The sequence below is a fragment of the Artemia franciscana genome, chromosome 5, assembly GCF_032884065.1.
Source record: "Artemia franciscana chromosome 5, ASM3288406v1, whole genome shotgun sequence".
In the NCBI taxonomy this organism is placed as follows: domain Eukaryota; kingdom Metazoa; phylum Arthropoda; class Branchiopoda; order Anostraca; family Artemiidae; genus Artemia; species Artemia franciscana.
In genome coordinates, this window is record NC_088867.1 from 49,427,473 (window position 1) to 49,445,779 (window position 18,307).

General features: G+C 36.4%; 1 protein-coding gene across 2 annotated transcripts in view; it reads left to right on the forward strand.

Annotated features, from left to right (window-relative positions):
- The first annotated feature begins 1,812 nt into the window (after positions 1 to 1,812).
- Positions 1,813 to 18,307, forward strand: part of LOC136027538 (zinc finger MYND domain-containing protein 11-like) — a 75,826-nt gene continuing 59,331 nt past the window's right edge. For both annotated transcript variants that reach the window (XM_065704887.1, XM_065704885.1), the window contains exon 1: positions 1,813 to 1,938. The gene's annotated coding sequence lies outside the window, so the exon portion shown is untranslated. The remainder of the gene's footprint in view (positions 1,939 to 18,307) is intronic.

Here is an 18,307-nt window from a genome sequence, read left to right on the forward strand (position 1 = left end):
TTTACAGAATTTGGAGTGTTGTCAAACAAAGGAATCCATTTTTTTCCTGTGCAAGTTTTTGATACGCTATTTTTCTGAAGTCCTGTGGTTTTAACCCTTCAACGTAATTCGACATTCCCATTATCCTTACACATCTAAGCTTCAGCTCTACCTATCCACTAATTTTCCTTAAAAATTTGGTTGTTTGAAGATTGAAAAATAAATTGAAAATATGCCAGATAAATAAATTTCATTTATTGCGAAATAAAATTTTGCGAAAAATTTTACTATTGCGAGATAAAACTTGCAAAAACTTTTTTTTCAAGTTTCCCATTATCACCTCAAACCCCTAAAAAAAATTAGTGATTCTTATTTTACGACAAACAACAAAATGGTTTTCTTCACTTTTGAAGTTTCAGGCAGCTAAATAATCCTCGAAACGCACTGAAACTTTTCTAGGTCTACAGTGGCACTGGTGTTCTTCCTTTCTTCTGTTTCTCTCTCCTCATTTGAATAATTTACAACTGATGATAAATGAGACCCAACAATCAGAGCAAATTCTGTGGATGCTGTTGAACATGTAAAAATCAGCTAATGGTTTGTACATGCCTTTATTATTCTTCCCTACTTGTGTTCAGTTCTTATTATAACTTAGAACTTATCAAAACCGGTATTTCCAGAACCGGCGAAAAACCTTTTCTTTTTTCACTAGTTCATTCATGTAAACCAGTGTTAAGTTCTATAAATTTTTTTCCGATCCTACAGAATTAAGAATGTTCACTTATCTACTAAATTTGATACGAAATGCAAAATGGGAATCAATCTTTCTTACAAAGAAAAAGGCTGTTTATTGTCCTTCAAACTCGGTGCACAACAGATGAGAACCGATATTTCACTCTGCCACTATTGGCATGTAAAATAAAATTGATTTATTAAAACAAATTAACTTTTTTAATATATAAGAGAACTTTAATATGAGAACCAAAAACTTAAACTTTAAGGAGAAGCAAAAACTTTTGTGATTTGACTTGCATCTCAATGTTGTCCTTTTCATAAGTCTTGAACCCCCCCCCCCCAAAAAAAAAATGATACCAAGTCTCTCCATCACTAAATTCACAAACTGAACAATTTCTTTTATCAGTTTTAAATAGAAATGAATTTAATTTACAATAACTAGTGAAATACAGAGAAAATAGCTTTTTTTCTTTTTTGGTAAAGTAATAATTTTTCTCGGTTGTTTGAAGTATTATTGTGTTTATGTGCTCGTCTGTAAATTCACCTTAATTTGGTCAGTCAATGGTGAGTCAATTTGGTCCAACGTCTTATATTCTTGTAGAAAATTATGGACTAAATTAACCCCCAGAAACTCTCAATAATTCAACTCTAATACTCAAGCTGTTTTTATAGTAATATAGATACGCGATTCAGACAACCTGGGTACACATAGTTTCTGTCGTTCTAGATCCCTGCTTCGAATCGGTAACAGATTCTAGTAAACTGACTGTGCAGTATATCACAGATCCTGGTAAAACGAATATTACTGCGCGAAATAAGACGTCTCGTTGAATTGAGCCACGCAACTTCATTCCATAGACACAGGGCTCAGGACCAGGCTAAGTATATCCTTATTTTCAGACCCATGTATTAACCTAAATTTCAAAACCTTAGAAAATAAGCTAATCACCATATTTCCCATGATAGGCCTGAAGATTTCGTGTCACTTCTTATAACCTTTCTTAAAAAGAGGCAGCATATTATAGCTCATTTTTTTATCTGTGCCTTAGGCAAACAATTAATGACGCCATCTATTCAATCATAATCTTTATCTAGATTGCTCTGTTAAAAATAAAACAAGTGTTTACCTTTTTATATTTTAATTGTAAAAAAGGTAAAAGAATGCAAACTAGGAAAAGTTAAAAATAAATTATTCTGTTCAATTGTCCTAATTTCAAAGTTGAAGTAAGTTGATTTCTTTTGAACTTCTGTTCTAAAACCGAACCAGTTTGAATCAATAGGCCTAACACATGTCTCAAAGTTTTTATCAGTACATTGAAGGGGGGTGAAATACTAGGTCTATTTAAAACTCTTAGGACGCTCATTGCCTTTCTATAACTGTAACGCATTAAAGAACCCAGACATGCATGGGTCAATCTAGTAGCCTACTTAGGCATTGGTAAATCAGCTAGTTGCTTTCTGGACCAAATTTCTGTAACATTTTAAAGAAAGCAGTTGGACTAGCCTAGGTGCAGTTAATTTTTTCATTTAATATTTCAGCCAATTCATTGAAGTTTCATTCACCTGACTCTACAACTCTAGCACCAAATGAAGTTTAGCTTAAGCACTCTAGCCTGTATACCCAGAAATTGCCATATTGGTTTGCAGGGCCTAGTGCAGCCACCACTGTGCAGGGCCTGAGATCATGGTCATAATATAGGAGGAGCACTTATAATGTAGCCTCCAGCAGGAGCAGTAACAATATGATTCCTAGTGTTCAGCAGGAATGTTGTGGTTTTGACATGACAACAGTATTTAGCCTAGAGATAAGCTGCTAAACTGTACAATAGTCTATCCATTTATCAATCCATCTGGGAGAATAATATTATACTAAATAGAAAAACTGAAGATTATAAAGTAGAATAAAAATGGGGGATAGGGTACCACAAGGAGTCCCAGGGTAGGTTAAATTAAATTAACTAAAGAAATAAAAGAAAAATACAATTTTCTGGTAACCAGGGCCAAAAGGATTTAAATCAGTGTTCAAATTCATGTCTAGCTAGGATCTCATGTCTAGACATGTCTGGCCAGAAATCAACATCTAGGAAACTATCATTCCCATGAAGAATTCAGTGCATAGCTAAAACTACAACTATAGTTCCAAATAGATTACAGTTGTCACTTTTAGCCAATCAAGAGGGTTTATGGGGGTAAAACCTTCAAAATTGTATTTTTTGTTTTACTGTCACAAGATAATGGATAAGACATGCCAAACAATTCCCTTGGTGTGCTTCACTATAATGTTTGGTAGGGTAAGACAACCAGTACTGGGACACTTCAATCACTCTGCCTATTCTAGGACAGAATCTTTGGTTAGATTGCAACATGTTCAATACTGGGCCAAAAGACAACAGGTTTTTTGGAAGCAACCCAGAAAAATGTATAGATTGGTTATCCAAGATTAAAGTCTTTTGTCCCAGTTTTGCCCATGTTGTAATCCAATCAAAGATTCTGTATCAGAATAGGCAGAGTGACCAAAGTGTCCCAGTACTGGTTGTCTTACCTGCAGCATGTTTGCCTAAAAAACAAAAAACAATTAATGAGAAAATGCAAATTAAATTTCAGTTTAAAAATGTAAACATAGATGATTAAAATAGTGGAACTTGACACATTCTGATTGGTTATAATAAAAAATCCTTGACTTTGAGTTCTAGAAGAACTGGATGCTTAGCTGTAACTTGTCTAGCCAAGCACCAAATTTTTCTTGTAACAGTAGTTGTCTAGACATAGATGATCTAGGATTAATCTAGTTCACTTAGAATTCCCAGCCATACATTCTGTGGCTTTTTCTGTGAGGCTTTTGCAAAGTCACAAAATCATTTGTGAGATTAGAATTTTGACATATTTTGCCATGTAAGTGTTGTGGCTTAATGAGGTCCTACCACTTGTCACCCCCAAATGCAGGCACTGTATATACATACCTCAAGTTTATTTGGAGCAGCTAAAGATTAGGATCCAATTTACTATTCCATCCATATATAAAAAGATCAGTTAAATTCTGGATTTTAGATATTTTTTGAGGGGTCAATCTGTTGGTGTTTAGATGACCTTGCTAGCTAAAAGACAAATATATGGTAAGATACTCAGTAGTTAAACTGCTAATCACCACTTGAACAATAAAATCTATTATACTTCTTATGCATTCTATTATCTTAAATCACACTTGCTAGTAATAAAATGAATCCTGTGTCCACCAGCTTCAGTGATGATAGTTTATACTCTCTGAGGTCCCAAGCATTGGTCCAGGGGGTTTATTGAGCCACTCCCTGTATGCTGATGATTTTAACCATCTATGCAGGTAGAGGTCACTGTTTCTTCAATGAGGGAGTTCTACAAACTGACAACTCCATTTGAGAAGAATTTTGTTCCTCAATCTGGTATTTGCTTGTTTCCGGAAAAGCTTATGAGGGTGGCCATGAGCTCTCCTTGAATTGTCCAGTTTGAAAGGGTTGAGAATGATATCCTCAGTATTTAGAAGCTTGTATGCTGTTATCACATTGCCTTGTCTGCATATATATGTTAGAGATGGTATTCTGAGCTGACATAGATAGGGTAGATATGGGACATCTTAGAGGTCTTTAATACATTTTGTTGCCCTCCTCTGTACTGATTCCATTGCTGCTTAATTAGTCTTGGTTGGGCATGCAACATATATTCCAAACTCTAGCCTTAGTCAAACTAGACTCTTATATAGCTTAGTCATAACAGTTGAAGATCTTCTAGTGACCATTCTTCAGATTAAGCCAAGTGTCTGATTAGCCTGTGCAATAGTTGCTTGTGCATGAATATGGGACTTTGACTCATCATCTACCAGGACACCAAGATCTCTCTCCACATGGCTGCTGGGAATAGCTATACTGGACCCATCACTACAATCTGTATGTTACTGAGTGCATGGTTTTTTATTCCCAAGGTCAAGAGTCTTACATTTTGCTGCATTGAATTCAAGCTTCCAAATATTAGTCCAGTGAGTGAATGCATCAAAGTCCAGTTATGTTGACTCAATATTTTCTGCTATGTCTTCACAACCAATAAATTTCAAGTCATCAGCATAGAGGCTTACTTTGCTATTAAGGATTTGTAGAACATCATTTATGTAGAACATCATTTATATATATATATATATATATATATATATATATATATATATATATATATATATATATATATATATATATATATATATATATATATATATATATATATATTTATATATACTAGCTGTTGGGGTGGCGCTTTGTGCCACCCCAACACCTAGTTGGTGGGGGCGCTTCTTGGTGGGGACAATTAAAAATTTCTCTTTCAATGATCTTCTTACAATTAAAAATTTGTCTTTGAACAATTTTCTTAAATACCCATGTCCTGGTCTTCATTTATATTCCCTGTGTCCCAGTCATCATTTGTGTCCTGGTATCCCAGTCTGTAATTTCTCTTTGAGTGTCCTGGTCGTCATTTATATTCCCTCTGTCCTGGTTGTCATTTGTGTCCCGGTCTGTAATTTCTCTTTGAGTGTTTTTTCTTTTTAGTTTTCTTTTTAGTTTTTTACCTTTTTTCAGTTTTTTTTTTCTTCTTTAACTTTCAGCGTCACTATGAAATACATATTGCCAAACCTTTGCTTTTTAACTAAAATCTGGTAGGCATTGATGACCTTATCCAAGTCAAAATCCCAAACCCAATCATCATCACTATCATTTTCAGTTTTGATATGTTTTGACTCTTGCTGTCCGGGTGGATTTTCATCTAACTGCGCGGTTTTGCGTTCTTTAGCTGCAAGCCTGTTTTCTTGCTGTTCTTGTGATTCCTTGGCATGCTTTGTTTTCTTACTTTCTCTATCAGCTGCAAGCCTGTTTTCTTGCTGTTCTTGTGATTCCTCGGCACACTTCCTTTTCTTACTTTCCCTTGCCCTTTTCTTATTTATTTTATTTAATAATTTCATTGGTTTATTCCCTGCAAGTTTCAGCTGCAAGTTTTTTGCATAGACTCTTTGAGCAGCTTCCTTGGCTGTTGCCATTGTAGGTTCTTCAGTCATTTTACAATTAAACATTTTTCCATCCACAATCTTCTTGCAATTAAAAATTTGTCTTTGAACGATTTTCTTAAATACCTTTAATGACGTCATCGTCATAACAAACATGACGACAACTAACTTCATGACGACATGATGACATGACGTCACTCGACAGACAACTTATTTTTATATATATACTAGCTGTTGGGGTGGCGCTTCGCGCCACCCCAACACCTAGTTGGTGGGGCGCTTCGCGCCCCCCCCCCAAGCCCCCCCCCCCGCACGCGTAAGTCGTTACACGCCATATTAGTTACGCGCCATTGTAGTTGTGTCCCTGTGTCCCACCTGTGAATATAGTTAGATTAAATATGTGTTTCAAACTACATAAAAATTGCGAATATACAACATTCTTGGCTTTCCCATTGTCTGTGCATATACAAAGCCGTATGTACTAATAATGACGTCATATGCAAACGCTCTTTTTACAAACAAACAAACATGCATACACACAACTCGTTTTTATATAGATAGATAGATAGATAGATACAATACAAATTAACTGCGTAAAACTTGCGAATATACAACATTCTTTGCTGTCCAATTGTCGCTGCATATAAATAGATTGTCAGGTTTACCGACCCTCGAACATGCAACGTACAATTGTCCATGGGAAAAACAATCAGTATTAAGATCTATACCACATTTTTCTAATGATTGACCTTGAGCTATGTTAATGGTGATTGCAAATGCTAATCGAATTGGGAATTGCAATCTTTTAAATTGAAAAGGCAGATCCGTTGGAATCATGGGAATGCGAGGAATAAGAACAGCCTCACCCTCAAAAGGCCCTGTCAAGATTGTGGCCTCTATTAGGTTTTCCATTGGTTTTTTTTTTACGGCAAGTCGCGTGCCATTGCAAAGCTTTGGTGGGTTGATATTTCTTAAAAGTATTATTGGTACGCCTATTTTTAGTTGTAGCACGTGTGGTGGAAACCCTGAAGGATCTATGGAATTTAAAAATTCAGATGGATAATTAACCACTTCATTTGGTTCCAAAACTGTGTCGACTGACTTGTAAAGGACTGCCTGGTCTCGAATCTTGGTCAAAACAATATTGTTGATTTCGTGGACGTCTATATTTTTGGGTGCGAGAATCGGTCTTTCACTTAGCCATTTATTATTTTTATAAGTTTTTAGAATATTCGGAAATACTTTTTCAATCAATTCATTTTTGGACCTCACTAAATTACAGAAATCAGCAGGTAGTTGTATACGTCCTGAAATTGAGTCTACTGGGAGCGTTCCGTTTCCAATTGCCAGCAATTGATCTGAAAATGTTTGACCAGAGTCATGGTTTTGCAATCGGACACGCATATTTGTAGTTAATTTGAATATTTTTAGGTGTGCCCATAAATTAGAATTTTTCAGGCAAGCATTCATTTCGTCTGCAGGAGTTAAACTACGTAAAAATTGCGAATATACAACATTCTTGGCTTTCCCATTGTCTGTGCATATACAAAGCCGTATGTACGAATAATGACGTCATATGCAAATGCTCTTTTTACAAACAAATAAACATGCATACACAGAACTCGTTTTTATATAGATAGATAGATAGATACAATACAAATTAACTGCGTAAAACTTGCGAATATACAACATTCTTCGCTGTCCAATTGTCGCTGCATATAAATAGATTGTCAGATTTACCGACCCTCGAACATGCAACGTACAATTGTCCATGGGAAAAACAATCAGTATTAAGATCTATACCACATTTTTCTAATAATTGACCTTGAGCTTTGTTAATGGTGATTGCAAATACTAATCGAATTGGGAAATGCAATTTTTTTTTAAATTGAAAAGGCAGATCCGTTGGAATCATGGGAATGCAAGGAATAAGAACAGCCTCACCCTCAAAAGGCCCTGTCAAGATTGTGGCCTCTATTAGGTTTTCCATTGTTTTTTTTTTTATGTAGCCAGATTAGTATATGTGCGTGTGGCAAACCTCGTTTTTGCCATTCCACTGAGTACATCCAGCATCGCATTGACCCAAACACTTCAAGTTTTACTATGTAGTTTATCAGTGATTTCAACTTTTGCCGGAAGACACGGGCCGTAATGTCATGCCTATGAACCGCCGATTGTCCTTGAAATAAAAGCTGCAGTATCTCGTCCCAAGATTGATTACATGTAAATGTAATAAATAAATCTGGATGACCATAGAGACGAACATACGCAATAGCATCTTGAGCATATTCATGCATATGATGGGGACTGCCAGCATATGATGAAGGTAAAATTGTTAATCTTCCAACGTTTGTGGTATTACCATCATTTATAACTGCATCTCGCAAATGAATGTATTGTTCAGAGCGGAGCTTGGTCTGATTCAGGCGGATATATAGCAAACGTTCTGATTCAATTTTAGCATACATATCAACAGCAAATTAGTGAAACAATTCAAGGCATTTTAAAATATAATTTTCTTCATCCTGCCGAATCATTAGCCTATAGGAATAATATTGCACTGCATTTCTTATTCATTCCTTTGTTAGTGGCTGGATTCATCAATTTAATATTAAAGTGATAGCCGTCGGCTCCATCCCAAAAAATGATAGGATATTGTAGGGCATCGTAGCATCGATGAGTTTCAGCAATTCTTAACAACTGAGCGTTTCGCTTATGAAGAATAATATCTCGAGGTAAAACTGATCACCGACCATAACGATTGCCACTTCGTCGATAGTTGGAACATTGTATCTACGAACATGTTGGCCATGGGGCGTTTAGTCAGCAGAAATAACAATTTTATGCGTATCAGTAGGCATCAAATCGATGGCTGTTTTGAACAGACGCACTAAATTATTATTTTCGTGGAAAAGATGTTGCAATTGGGAAACGATTGACCTTTCAACGTTGGGAGAAATTTCGCAACGTGCATTCAATTCAGAATTTCTATCACTGATGAAGTACAATTGTAAAAATTTATGATTCTCGCCTGAGAATGGTAGAAGGGACCCTGCTCTATGATAAATTTGCCCTTTTACTTTGAAATTAGACATAAATTGATCTGGATTTTCGATTTGGGCTCCAAACGACGACATTTGGAAACATGAGTTGTATTTTCTGATTTGTGACAAAAAACGCTGAGATTCTGACGTAGTTCCAGTAAGGAAAGTCTTCAATGGCTCTGGTGGTGCAGCCAATAGAGGAAGTTTAACTTTTCCTGAGGCGCGACACATTCCCATTGTTTCACCATTGAATTTCAAGGCCTTGCAATAGGGACAAATTTTAGACATTGTCCCGATTTGAACACATCTACTCAAGCTATAATCATTGACTGGGCTGTACCTGAATGCCAGGCGATAACTTTCAGGTTGCTCTGATTCCTCGGCACGCTTTCTTTTCTTACTTCCTCTATCAGCAGCAAGCCTGATTTCTTGCTGTTCTTGTGATTCCTCGTTATGCTTTCTTTTCTTACTTTCTCTATCAGCAGCAAGCCTGATTTCTTGCTGTTCTTGTAATTCCTCAGCACGCCTTCTCTTTTCACTTTCTCTTTTAGTAGCAAGTCTGCTTTCGCGTTGCTCTGGTAGTTCCTCGGCACGCTTTCTGTTCTTTCTTTCTCTATCAGCCTCAAGCCTTTTTCCTTGCTGTTCTTTTGATTCCTCGGCATGCTTTCTGTTCTTTCTTTCTCTATCAGCCTCAAGCCTGTTTCCTTGCTGTTCTTTTGATTCCTCGGCACGCTTTCTTTTCTGACTTTCTCTATCAGCAGCAAGTTTTTTGGCTTAGACTCTTTGAGCATCTTCATCGGCTTTTGCCATTGTAAGTTCCAAGCCCCCAAGCCCCCCCCCCCCCCGCGCGCGTAAGTCGTTACGCTGATCCACAGACAGACAGACAACTTATTTTTATATAGATAGATATATATAAAAATAAGTTGTCTGTCTGTCTGTCAGGTGACGTCATGTTTCTGTGTCGACTGACCTCATAAAGTTAGTTGTCGTCATTTTTGCTATGACGGTGACGTCATTAAAGATATTTAAGACATATATGTTCACGTAGAAATCTATTAATGTTCAAGTTTAAAATGACTGATGAACTTACAATGGCAAAAGCCGATGAAGATGCTCAAAGAGTCTATGCCAAAAAACTTGCTGCTGATAGAGAAAGTCAGAAAAGAAAGCGTGCCGAGGAATCAAAAGAACAGCAAGGAAACAGGCTTGAGGCTAAAGAACGCAAAACCGCGCAGGTAGATGAAGATCCACCTGGACAGCCAGAGTCAAAACATATCAAAACTGAAAATGATATCGATGATGATTGGGTTTGGGATTTTGACTTGGATAAGGTCATCAATGCCTACCAGATTTTAGTTAAAAAAAACAAAGGTTCGGCGATATGTATTTCATAGTGAAGCCAGTCAGTCGACGGCCAACCTACCATCTTCAAAGATACCACGATAGGAAGACTCTACACTGTTCACCCCAATCAACATGAATGCTTCTTCTCTACACCGTTCAACCCCAATCAACATGAATGCTTCTTTCTACGCCTGCTTTTGGTGAATGTACCCGGTCCAACATCCTTTGAGTCTTTGAAAACTGTAAACGGTACTATACATAACACTTACCGTAGTGCATGCCAAGCTCTAAATTTATTGGAGAATGACCAACACTGGGATAACTGCATCAATGACGCGTGCGAAACGTCAACCCCAAGTCAAATTCGTGCATTGTTTGGCATCATTTTACTGTCGTCATTTTTGCTATGACGGTGACGTCATTAAAGATATTTAAGACGTATATGTTCACGTAGAAATCTATTAATGTTTAAGTTTAAAATGACTGATGAACTTACAATGTCAAAAGCCGATGAAGATGCTCAAAGAGTCTATGCCAAAAAACTTGCTGCCGATAGAGAAAGTCAGAAAAGAAAGCGTGCCGAGGAATCAAAAGAACAGCAAGGAAACAGGCTTGAGGCTAAAGAACGCAAAACCGCGCAGTTAGATGAAGATCCACCTGGACAGCGAGAGTCAAAACATATCAAAACTGAAAATGATAGCGATGATGATTGGGTTTGGGATTTTGACTTGGATAAGGTCATCAATGCCTACCAGATTTTAGTTAAAAAAACAAAGGTTCGGCGATATGTATTTCATAGTGAAGCCAGTCAGTCGACGGCCAACCTACCATCTTCAAAGATACCACGATAGGAAGACTCTACGCCGTTCACCCCAATCAACATGAATGCTTCTTTCTACGCCTGCTTTTGGTGAATGTACCCGGTCCGACATCCTTTGAGTATTTGAGAACTGTAAACGGTACTATACATGACACTTACCGTAGTGCATGCCAAGCTCTGAATTTATTGGAGAATGACCAACACTGGGATAACTGCATCAATGACGCGTGCGAAACGTCAACCCCAAGTCAAATTCATGCATTGTTTGGCATCATTTTAACAACTTGCTCTCCATCAGCTCCTACAGAGTTATGGGAAAAATATAAGTCAAAAATGTCCGAAGATATACTCCATCGAAAACAGTTAGAGACGTCAGATATGACTTTTGATTTTACATCAGAAATTTATAACTACACTTTAGTGATTATAGAAGATTTGTGCGTACGTATGGCAAACAAACCTCTTCAGTATTTGGGAATGCCTTCACCTAACCGTATCGCTGCTGTTTCGACATGTGTAGAATTGGATCGTGACCAAAGTTACAGTACGAGTGATCTATTGTCGTATGTACAAAATAACATTTCCAAGTTAACGTCGGAACAAAAAGACATTTATGATACGATAATGCATTGTATCGATAACAACGTTGGAGAAATTTTCTTTTTGGATGCGACAGGAGGTACTGGTAAAACGTTTGTGATAAAACTGATTCTGGCGTCAATTCGATCAAAAAAATGATATAGCGTTGGCAATTGCGTCGTCCGGAATAGCCGCAACATTGCTGCCTGGTGGAAGAACTGCTCATTCCGCTTTGAAATTGCCTCTGAATTTGTATTCTACAGAAACTCCCACGTGCAATATTTCCAAATCATCTGGGATGGGTAAAGTATTGCAGCAATGCAAACTTATTATTTGGGATGAGTGCACAATGGCGCACAAAAAATCGCTCGAGGCTCTGGATCAATGCTTGAAAGATTTGAGAGGGAAGTCGAAACCCTTTGGCAGCACATTAATATTGCTTGCGGGAGATTTCAGGCAAACATTACCTATAATACCTAGATCAACTCCTGCAGAGGAAATGAATGCTTTCCTGAAAAATTCTAATTTATGGGCACACGTAAAAATATTAAAATTAACTACAAATATGCGTGTCCGATTGCAAAACGATGACTCTGGTCAAACATTTTCAGATCAATTGCTGGCAATTGGAAACGGAAAGGTCCCAGTAGACTCAATTTCAGGACGTATATAACTATCTGCTGATTTCTGTAATTTAGTGACGTCCAAAAATGAATTGATTGAAAAAGTATTTCCGAATATTCTAAAAAATTATAAAAATAATAAATGGCTAAGTGAAAGAGCGATTCTCGCACCCAAAAATATAGACGTCCACGAAATCAACAATATTGTTTTGACCAAGATTCGAGACCAGGCAGTCCTTTACAAGTCAGTCGACACAGTTTTGGAACCAAATGAAGCAGTTAATTATCCGTCTGAATTTTTAAATTCCATAGATCTTTCAGGGTTTCCACCACACGTGCTACAACTAAAAATAGGCGTACCAATAATACTTTTAAGAAATATCAACCCACCAAAGCTTTGCAATGGCACGCGACTTGCCGTAAAAAAACAATGGAAAACCTAATAGAGACCACAATCTTGACAGGGCCTTTTGAGGGTGAGGCTGTTCTTATTCCTCCCATTCCCATGATTCCAACGGATCTGCCTTTTCAATTTAAAAGATTGCAATTCCCAGTTCGATTAGCATTTGCAATCACCATTAACAAAGCTCAAGGTCAATCATTAGAAAAATGTGGTATAGATCTTAATACTGATTGTTTTTCCCATGGACCATTGTACGTTGCATGTTCGAGGGTCGGTAAACCTGACAATCTATTTATATGCAGCGACAATCGGACAGCGAAGAATGTTGTATATTCCCAAGTTTTACGCAGTTAATTTGTATTGTATCTATCTATCTATCTATCTATATAAAAACGAGTTGTGTGTATGCATGTTTGTTTGTTTGTAAAAAGAGAGTTTGCATATGACGTCATTATTAGTACATATGGCTTTGTATATGCACAGACAATGGGAAAGTCAAGAATGTTGTATATTCGCAATTTTTACGTAGTTTAACTCCTGCAGACAAAATGAATGCTTGCCTAAAAATTCTAATTTATGGGCACACGCAAAAATATTAAAATTAACTACAAATATGCGTGTCCGATTGCAAAACGATGACTCTGGTCAAACATTTTCAGATCAATTGCTGACAATTGGAACGGAAAGCTCCCAGTAGTGGGAAAGCCAAGGATGTTGTATATTCGCAATTTTTACGTAGTTTGAAACACATATATAAATCTATCTATATTCACAGGTGGCACACAGGGACACAACTACAATGGCGCGTAACTAATATGGCGCGTAACGACTTACGCGCGCGGGGCGGCTTGGGGGGGGCGCGAAGCGCCTCCCCAACAGCTAGTATAGATATATATATCTTCTATTTCTATATATATATAAATAAGTTGTCTGTCTGTCTGTGGATCAGGTGACGTCATGTTTCTGTGTCGACTGACGTCATGAAGTTAGTTTTCGTCATTTTTGCTATGACGGTGACGTCATTAATGGTATTTAAGACATGCGTTCACGGAAAAATGTTTAATTGTAAAATGACTGAAGAACCTACAATGGCAACAGCCGAGGAAGCTGCTCAAAGAGTCTATGCTAAAAAACTTGCTGCTGATAGAGAAAGTAAGAAAAGAAAGCGTGCCGAGGAATCACAAGAACAGCAAGAAAACAGGCTTACCGGGACACTCAAAGAGAAAATACAAACAGGGACACCAGGACTCAAATGACGACCGGGACACAGGGAATATAAATGCTATTTATATGCACAGACAATGGGACAGCGAAGAATGTTGTATATTCGCATGTTTTACGTAGTTAAAAATATATATTTATATCTATCTCTATTCACAGGTGGGACACAGGGACACAGCTACAATGGCGCGTAACTAATATGGCGCGTAACGACTTACGCGCGCGGGGGGGCTTCGGGGGGGCGCGAAGCGCCCCACCAACTAAGTGTTGGGGTGGCGCGAAGCGCCACCCCAACAGCTAGTCTATATATATAAAAATAAGTTGTCTGTGGATGGATGGATGGATGTGTCAGGTGACGTCACCTGAAAAAACTGGATCAGGTGACGTCAAAACTGAAAAAACTAAAAAAAGGCAAAAACTACAAAAAAAACTAAAAACTAATAAAAAAAATAAAAAAGCTAAAAAACTAAAAAAACTATAAAGGTAAAAACCAATAAAAAACTAAAAAAAAAACTGAAAAAACTAAAAAAAGGCAAAAACTACAAAAAAAACTAAAAACTAATAAAAAAAAGTAAAAAAGCTAAAAAACTAAAAAAACTAAAAAAAGGTAAAAAACTAAAAAAAATAAAAAATAAAAAAAACTAAAAAAAAGGAAAAAACTGAAAAATAAGCTAAAATAAAGGTAAAAACCAATAAAAAACTAAAAAAAAAGGAAAAAACTAATAAATGACGACACTCAAAGAGAAAAAAAAGGCAAAAACTACAAAAAAAAACTAAAAACTAATAAAAAAATATCTATCTATATATATAAAAATAAGTTGTCTGTGGATGGATGGATGGATGTGTCAGGTGACGTCACCTGAAAAAACTGGATCAGGTGACGTCAAAACTGAAAAAACTAAAAAAAGGCAAAAACTACAAAAAAAACTAAAATCTAATAAAAAAAATAAAAAAGCTAAAAAACTAAAAAAACTATAAAGGTAAAAACCAATAAAAAACTAAAAAAAAAACTGAAAAAACTAAAAAAAGGCAAAAACTACAAAAAAAACTAAAAACTAATAAAAAAAGTAAAAAGCTAAAAAACTAAAAAAACTAAAAAAAGGTAAAAAACTAAAAAAAATAAAAAATAAAAAAAACTAAAAAAAAGGAAAAAAACTGAAAAATAAGCTAAAATAAAGGTAAAAACCAATAAAAAACTAAAAAAAAAAGGAAAAAAACTAATAAATGACGACACTCAAAGAGAAAAAAAGGCAAAAACTACAAAAAAAACTAAAAACTAATAAAAAAAATAAAAAAGCTAAAAAACTAAAAAAACTAAAAAAAGGCAAAAACTACAAAAAAAACTAAAAACTAATAAAAAAGCTAAAAAACTAAAAAAACTAAAAAAAAGGCAAAAACTACAAAAAAACTAAAAACTAATAAAAAAAATAAAAAAGCTAAAAAACTAAAAAAAACTAAAAAAACTAAAAAAAGGTAAAAAACTAAAAAAACTAAAAACTAAAAAAAACTAAAAAAGGTAAAAACTAAAAGAACTAAAAAAGAAAAAAATAAATGACGACACTCAAAGAGAAAGCGACCAGGACAAAAGGAATGTTCGATTAGCAATCAACAAAGCACCGGGACACAGGGAGTATAAATGACGACCCGGGGGAAACAGGGGGATATAAATGACGACCGGGACAAAAAAACTAAAAAGAAAAAAAAACTAAAAACTAATAAAAAAACTAAAAAATCTAAAAATCTAAATAAGCTAAAAAAGAAAAAAAAAGGAAAATAATAAAGGAGAAAAACAAAACTAAAAAACGAATGTATATACAGACCGGGACACCGGGATACAAATGACGACCGGGACCCGGGACACAGGGAATATAAATGACGACCGGGACACAGGGACACAACTCCGGTACACCGGGATACAAATGACGACCGGGACACAGGGAATATAAATGACGACCGGGACACAGGGACACAACTACAACGGGGACACCGGGGGAAACAGGGGGATATAAATGACGACCGGGACAAAAAAACTAAAAAGAAAAAAAAACTAAAAACTAATAAAAAAACTAAAAAATCTAAAAATCTAAATAAGCTAAAAAAGAAAAAAAAAGGAAAAAAATAAAGGAGAAAAACAAAACTAAAAAACGAATGTATATACAGACCGGGACACCGGGATACAAATGACGACCGGGACCCGGGACACAGGGAATATAAATGACGACCGGGACACAGGGACACAACTACAACGGGGACACCGGGGGAAACAGGGGGATGTAAATGACGGCCGGGACACCGGGACAGGGAATGGTCGATTAGCAATCACCATCAACAAAGCTCAAGGGCAATCATTAGAATCATGAGGTATAGATCTGAATACAGATTGTTTTCCCATGGACCATTATATGTTGCATGTTCAAGAGTCGGTAAACCTGACAATCTATTTATATGCAAAGACAATGGGACAGCAAAGAATGTTGTATATTCGCAAGTTTTACGTAGTTAAAACCATATATATATATCTATCTATATTCACAGGTGGGACATAGGGACACAACTACAATGGCGCGTAACTATTATGGCGCGTAACGACTTACGCGCGCGGGGGGGCTTGGGGGGGGCGCGAAGCGCCCCCACCAACTAGGTGTTGGGGTGGCGCGAAGCGCCACCCCAACAGCTAGTATATATATAAAAATAAGTTGTCTGTGTGTGTGTGGGTCTGTTGGGTGACGTCATGTTTGTGTGTTGACTGACGTCATGTTTTCGACTGACGAAATTACAGACCGGGACACAAATGACGACCGGGACACCGGCACATAGGGAATATAAATGACGACACTCAAAGAGAAAGCGACCGGGACACAAGGAATGTTCGATAAGCAATCACCATCAACAAAGCACCGGGACACAAATGACGACCGGGACACAGGGAGTGTAAATGACGACCAGGACATAAGTAAAAAAAAAACTTAAAGAAAGGTAAAAACTACAAAAAAACTAAAAAGAAAAAAAAACTAAATACTAATAAAAAAAACTAAAAAAGCTAAAAAACTAAAAAAACTAAAAAAGAAAAAAGGAAAAAATGAAAAAGAAAGGAGAAAAACAAAACTAAAAAAACGAATGTATATACAGACCGGGACAACGGGATACAAATGACGACCGGGACACAGGGAATATAAATGACGACGGGGACACAAGGAATGTTCGATTAGCAATCACCATCAACAAAGCTCAAGGGCAATCATTAGAATCATGAGGTATAACTTAAAAAAAACTAAAAAAAGGTGAAAAACTAAAAACTAGAAAAAAGACCAATTCAAAAACGAATGTATATACAGACCGGGACACAAATAACGACCGGGACACCGGGACACAAGGAATATAAATGACGCCCGGGACACTCAAAGAGAAATCAAAGACTGGGACACCGGGACACAAATGACGACCGGGACACAGGGACGCAACTGCAAAGGGGACGCCGGGGGGCACAGGGGGATATATAAATGACGACGGCGACACAGGGAATCGTCGATTATATATATATATATATATATATATATATATATATATATATATATATATATATATATATATATATATATATATATATATATATATATATATATATATATATATATATATATATATATATATATATATTTGAATAGAGTTGGATTTAATACTGTGCCCTGGGGCACACCACTTCCAACAGCAGCCACCTCAGAGAAAAACGTCTTTCTATCCCTTTCAAATATTTTAACTGTCTCTTTCCTATCTGTTAAAAATTGATTTGCCCACTCTACCACACCCTCGTTCACCCAAATAACTTGAAGGTTGATTTGGAGTGTTTTACAGCATACTTTGTCAAATGCCTTTGCCAGATCCAGTAGTATAATGTCAACAGGGTGCCACTGGACCAGAAGATTGGAGACATAATTGTTAGTATCAATTAGGTGTGTTTTAACCAACCACCCAGACCTATTACAATCTGTTAAAGGCTACAGTAAAATCTACTATTATAGCCTACTATAAATTGAATTGTTTCATCTTTGAATTTGTTAAGATTTTCTTAATTAGACCATTATTAGCCTGAACACTAAAAATGTATAAAATGCTGATCATTTCAAATACACTGGAAACAAATCTTGGACATACATGTGAAGGTTAATCCTGATCTCGGAAAATACTCTCCTATTTTTGACATGGGTTCTTAAAATTAGAGTAAAGTAGCCTATTTTAATTACAGAAAGACTCGATGCTACCTTGAATTGCATTGTCCAGTAACTAAGGTAAATACTATGACATTGCTGGTGAGTGATGACATTGATTCCAATTGGCAGCATCCCATTTTGTTTTTCATGGTTGATTCAGCCATTCACAATCAACTGCACATTTGAACACATTGGTGGTAGGGGCTGTTGCCATCTCATCATTTAAAGAATTCCAGAATGACACAATTCTATATCAGAAGAAGTGGTTTGCTGTATGTGTCTGGGCTCTCCTCTTGAATATTTTCAATGAGTGGCCTGTAGTCCTCTGCAGGGT